We start from the raw sequence: 6,160 nt of genomic DNA, 5'->3' as shown, positions 1-6,160 counted from the left end.
TGCCAAGAAAACAAATAGATTCATCCTAGAAAGGGTTAAACCAGGCTGCTCCTTGGAGGCAAGGGTTCTGGGGCTTTGCCTGACATACTTTGGACATGTTGTAAGGAGAGACAGGTCTTTGGAGAGGGACATCATGCCGGGCAGAGTGGAGGGACAGTGCAAGAGGGGAAGACCCTCTATTAGGTGGATTGATTCAGTGACTGGGGTAATCGGGATGGGTGTGTCGGAGGCAATGAGATTGGCACAGGATAGAGCAGGGTTTGGGGCTGTTGTACATATGGTCGCTATGAGTCACAAACGACTCGACGGCACATAACAACAACAACAACAACCTCCTTGCACATTTCATTGTAATATTTTGCTTTATCATTCCATGGCACCTTATTCTCTAGTCTGACATTGTTGCTTTTCAGTACTCTGGATAGGTCCCTGGCAGCAAATTTTTTTTTCTCTTTAAGGAAAACAAGTAAAAAAAATTATTAAGACAATAAAACACAATCTAAGCTAGTAAAAGGTGGACTGTGCAAGAAAGAGAAAAAGAAACACAAGGAAAAGGAGGAAAGGACCCTCAGAAAGACAGGAGTGAACCACACCTCAAAGCATGCTTTCAGCAGCAAAGGAGAGAGAGTCCCTGGCAGCATATTTTCCCAATGCAATTCATCTTTTGATTTCCTGACTGCTGGTACTAAGAATGTTGATGATGGACACAAGCAAGCTGTAATTGTTAACAACCTCAATCTCTTCTCCATCTATCATGGTGCTGCCAATTGGCTCAGTGGTGAGAATCTTTGTCTTTTTGATGTTGCGTTTCAATCCATACTGAAGACTACAGTCCTTGTCCTTCTGCAGCATGTGCTTCAGGTCCTCTTCAGTTTTAGTAAGCAAGATTTTGTGTCATCTGTATAACGTAAGTTGTTGATGAATCTTCCTCCAATCTTGATGCCACATTCCTTCTCATAAAGACCTGCTTTCCAAATTATCTGTTGTGCATATAGATTGAAAAGGTGTGGAGACAGAATGCATCCCTGATGTACTCCTTTCCTGATTTTGAATCATGCAGTGTTTCCCTGCTCTGTTCTGAGGACTCCTCACTGGTCCAAGTATAGCTTTTACATAAATAAGCACAATCAAGTATTCTGGAATTCCCATTTTCCTCAAGCTTAACCACAATTTGGCTGACACAGGAGAATTTCAAGAAACAACATATGATCAAGAGGCAATGGTAATGAAGGAGGAAGTTCAGGCTGCTCTGAAGGACTTGGCAAAAAATAAAGCCCCAGTAATTGATGGAATGCCAATTGACATATTTCAACAACTATGAATATAGAAATACTCTATCTGAAAACGATGTACTGTCATGAGTGTAGTCCTTTTTACCTGTCCATTATCACCTATCTATATATCCGTGTTGACTGTATTTCTTATATACCTCTGTATCTTCCCTTTCTTTAGTGGTATTGTGCGAACCATCCCTTTATTGTATATTGCCTTTCCTTTCAGCTGTCGTAATGTGTGTGTACTAACTTACTATTTTTTAACTCTTCTTTGCCTTCGTTCTCATTCCTGGTAACTGTTCAAGAATGATTCTTTCTGTTTATAAACCTGTCTTTAACTTTTTGTAATGGTGGACTTAATTATATTTGTCCTTTTATGACTGACTTTATTTTTCAATATAATGTCCTCTAGATTCATCCATGTTATACAGTGTTTTACAAATTCTTTATTTTTTTAGTGTTGCAATAGTATTCCATTGGGTGAGTGTTGCAGCTCTTATTTCTTCCAGTTCTATACCTAGCTGTGGGATTGCTAAATAAAATGGCATTTCAATTTCCCACTTTTAAAAGGAAGCACTAAACTGCTTTTTATAGTAATTGCACCATTTTCCAATTCCACCAGCAGTGTATGGGAATTCCAGTCTTTCCACATCTCTGTCAGCATTTGCTGTTTACCATCATTCCAGAACTTTTCTGTCCCCCATGAAAGAAATAGTGTTAACAGTCATTCCTCATCCACCTAACCCTGTAATCTCTGGCAGCCACCTTCTTTCTGTCTGTGTGGATTTGCCTGGTCTGGACATTTCTTGTCTAGAACGTGTAATCATACATGTGGCCTTTAATATATGACTGGTTTAACTTGAGCATAGTTTTTGGTTGTTTTTTAAGAATGTTTTTGAGGTTTATTTATGTATTTAATTTTTCTTTGTAGCTGAGTAATATTCCATTGTATAAATGAACTACTTGTGTTGGTCAGTTTTATCTGTTTATGTAACTAAGACCATGTTCAACTTTTATCCACTGTTTTTTCCCCCAATTTTTAAATTGTTGCTGTTGTTAAGTGCTTTTGAGTCATAGATGATTCATAGTGATCCTATGAATGAAAGACCTGAACACATATATAATGTTCATCATTTCTCCAAGTTCATAGAGTTTCTGGAGGCAAGCTATTTCAGAAGTGGATGCCACTCCTACTTCCAATTATGAAAAAAAAATATTGTTGTATGTTTTCTTTCCCTCCCAGCTCTCTCCACAATTCACCTCTTGTTCAGATTGTCATACGTATAATGCCTAATCATATATATTCCTTTGAGACAGTTCTTTCCCTATCTGTAGTAATGCAGTATTCATGATCCATCCACTCTTTCCCCATTTTCTCCCCCGCCCTCATCTGCCCTATTTTATAACAGTGTTATGTGATATTTGACCTTTTGTGACTGAAAAATTTCACTCAGTGTAATGTCTTCCAGGCTTCCCCATGTTGTGTAATATTTTTTAGTTCATTATTTTTCAGTGCTACATAATATTTCACTGTGTGAATGTACCATTGATTTTCCATCTATTTATTGATTAGCTCTTGGTTTAGTGCCATCTCTTTGCTATTGTGAATAATGTAGCAATAAACAGGGATGTGCATACATTTGTTTGAGTTGTGGCTCTGGTTCCTTTAGGGTATATTCTCAGTAGTGGACTTGCTGGGTCAAATGGTATTTCTGTTTCCAACTTTTTGAGAAGGCGCCAGACTGCCTTCCATAGTGGCTATACCAACATTTTAGCTGCTCTTAATAATGCTGTTATGAATGTATGTGTACAGGTTTCTCTTTGTATTCCTGCTTTTGATTCTTTTCATTATATACCTAGGAATAAAATTTTTTTAATACCTTGATTTTGCTGTTGTTGAGAGTATAAACAGCAAAGCATACATCAGTTCACCATTTCAACATGTATAATTCAGTGACATTGATTATTCTCCAAGTTTTGCAATAATTCTCATCCTTCCTGTCTGAATTGTTAAATGTTCATTAAAACTAATAAAATTTAATAATAAAAAAATGTGTTCCTCTGCCATTGACATAAACTTATCTGTCCCTAAAGTTCCTCTCAGAGTTGCTGTGAATTTGATCCCATATGTTGTTCTTCAGTGCCATGGAGTTGCCTGTGACTCTTAGCAATCCTATGTAGAATAGCTCTGAACCATGCTCTATCCTGAGTCAGGCTTACTGTGTCTGGCACGCCTAACTCCATTTCATCTGAGATCTTCCCCTCCTGCACTGTCCTTCTTCCCTCCCAAGAATTATGTCCTTCTCCTCCAAGGACTGGTCCTTCCTGGCCACGTGCCCACAGTATGTGAGAAACAGCTTCAAAATCCTTACCTCCAAGGAGAAATTTGCTTTCACCCTCTGCAAAACAGACCTGTTTGTTTTCCTGGTGGTCCCTCTTCTCCAAAACCACAACTCAAAGGCATCAGTTCTTCTTCTGTCATCCTTACTGATTGTCCACCTTTCTGTTGCATAGCAAGTAATTGTGAAGAGCATGGCCTATATCAAGTGCACCTTAGTCTCTAGACTGACATCATTGCACTACAGCACTTTGGAGAGGTCCCTGGCAGCAGATTTTCCAAATACCATTTATCTTTTGATTTCCTAACTACTAGTGCCAAGAGAATTGATTGTGGAGCCAAGCAAGCTGAAATTAACAACCTCAGTCTCTTCTCCATCTCTCATGGTGCTGCCAATTGGCCCAGTGGTGAGAATCTTTGTCTTCTTGATATTGAACCTCAATCCATACTGAAGATTAAAGTCCTTGAACTTCTGTAGCAAGTGCTTCAGGTTCTCCTCAGTTTTGGCAAACAGGGTTTTCTTACCTGCATTATACAGGTTGTTGATGAGTCTTCCTCCAATCCTGATATTGCACTCTTCCTCATAAAGCCTAGCATCCTAAATGATCTGTTCTGCATATAGACTGAAAAGGTCTGGAGGCACACCCATGTTTATTGCTGCTTTGTTCACAATAGCAAAGAATTGGAAACAACCCAAGTGCCTGTCAACAAATTCAACAAATGAGTGGATAGAGAAGCTGTAGTATATTCACGCAATGGACTATTTTGCAGCACTGAAAAACAAACAACTCATGAAATATTATACAAAATGGGTGCCTGTGGAGGACATTATGCTGAGTGAACTATCTCAGTCACAAAAAGACAAATGCTTCATAATGCCACTGTTATAGAACGGGACTGACATGGGGCTTGGGGAAAACTAAAAAAAGGGGATACATAATGTACACGGCATTGAAATAGATGAGGGATAGAACTGTATAAAAGGAATATATGATTAGATATTATTGGCATGACAAGAGTCCAGATAACAGTTGCGTAGTGAAGTGGTCAGGATGGGAGGACTGTAGAACAATGAAAGAACTTTTTTCCCAAAGAAAAACAAACTGCTGGGGAGAGGGGGCAAGGAGGAAAATGTACACTAATGAATGAATGGAAATCCAAGTTCTTTATAAACTTTCAATAAAATCTCAGGGGGAAAGAAAAAAAAATAATGAAAGGTCTGGAGACTGGCTGCATCCCCGACACACTCCCTTTCTGATTTTGGACCATGCAGTGTTTTCTTGCTCTGTTCTGACAACTGACTCCTGTTCCAAGTATAGGTTTTGCATGAGTACAATGAAATGTTCTGGGATTCCCATTCTTCTTAAGGTTAGCCACAATTTGTTGTTTCATTGATCACATATAGGTAGTTCTTAAAAGGGTATAGTGCTCAAGACAAGGATTTTTTTTTACCAGCTAATTAAATTCTTTGGCATCAGGATTGGAGAAAGGCTCATCAACAACCTATATTAAGCAGATGATACAAGCCTTGCTTGTGCAAAGTGAAGATGACTGAGCATTTAGGACGAAAAACTAGAGCCTTCAATGTAGATTACATGTCAACATCAAGAAAACAAAAATCCTCATGGACCAATAGACAACAGTTTGATATTATTGTTGTTAGGTGCCATTGAGTCAACTACAACTCATAGTGACCCTTTGAAAAACAAAGCTGAACCTTTCCTGTGGTAGATGGAGAACATATTGAAGTTGTCAATGATTTCATTTTATTGGACCCACAATTAACACTCATGGTAGCAGCAGCCAAGAAATCAAAAGATGTGTTGCATTAGGCATATCTGCTGTCAAGGACCTCTTGAAAGAAGACCAGTGAAGTCAATTTTAAGGAGTACCTAATCCAAGCCATGGTAATTTTTATTGCTTCTTATGCATGTCAGTGTTGGACACTGAATTAGGAGGACCTAAGAAGAACTGATGATTTTGAATTGTGGTTTAGGTGAAGAGTATTGACTATCCCATGGACTGCCAAAAGAGCCAACAAGTTTGTTTTGGAGGAGGTACAACTGAAGGGTGCTTTGGGAGCAAGGATGATGCGCTTCGTCTCACCTTCTTTGGCCAACCCTTGGATAAAGTAATGTGCTGGGAAAGGTAGAGGGTTAGCTGAAGAGCGGGATTCAATTCAAGATGAATTGACAATGACTGCAGCAATGGGCTTGGACATGGCAAAGATTGTGAAGAAGGTGTAGGGATAGGGCAGGGTTTTGAACTCATAGGGTTCCTATGAGTTGGCACCAGCAGCCAGGAGATTAAAAGGCGCATTGCCATGGGAAAGTCTGCTGTTAGGGACCTCTCCAAAGTACTGAAGAGCAATGATGTCTCACTGGAGACTAAGGTGCGTCTGATACAGGCCATGGTCTTCGCAATCACTTTTTATGCATCAGAGAGTTGGACAGTGACCAAGGAGGATAGAAGGAGAATTGATGCCTTTGAGCTGTGGTGCTGGAGAAGAGTATTGAGAATACCATGGATGGCTAGGAAAACAAACAGA

This window comes from Elephantulus edwardii, unplaced genomic scaffold (assembly GCF_000299155.1).
Source record: "Elephantulus edwardii isolate Elephantulus edwardi_28Jun2011 unplaced genomic scaffold, EleEdw1.0 scaffold00045, whole genome shotgun sequence".
Lineage (NCBI taxonomy): Eukaryota > Metazoa > Chordata > Mammalia > Macroscelidea > Macroscelididae > Elephantulus > Elephantulus edwardii.
Note: the sequence above shows the minus strand (reverse complement) of the source record.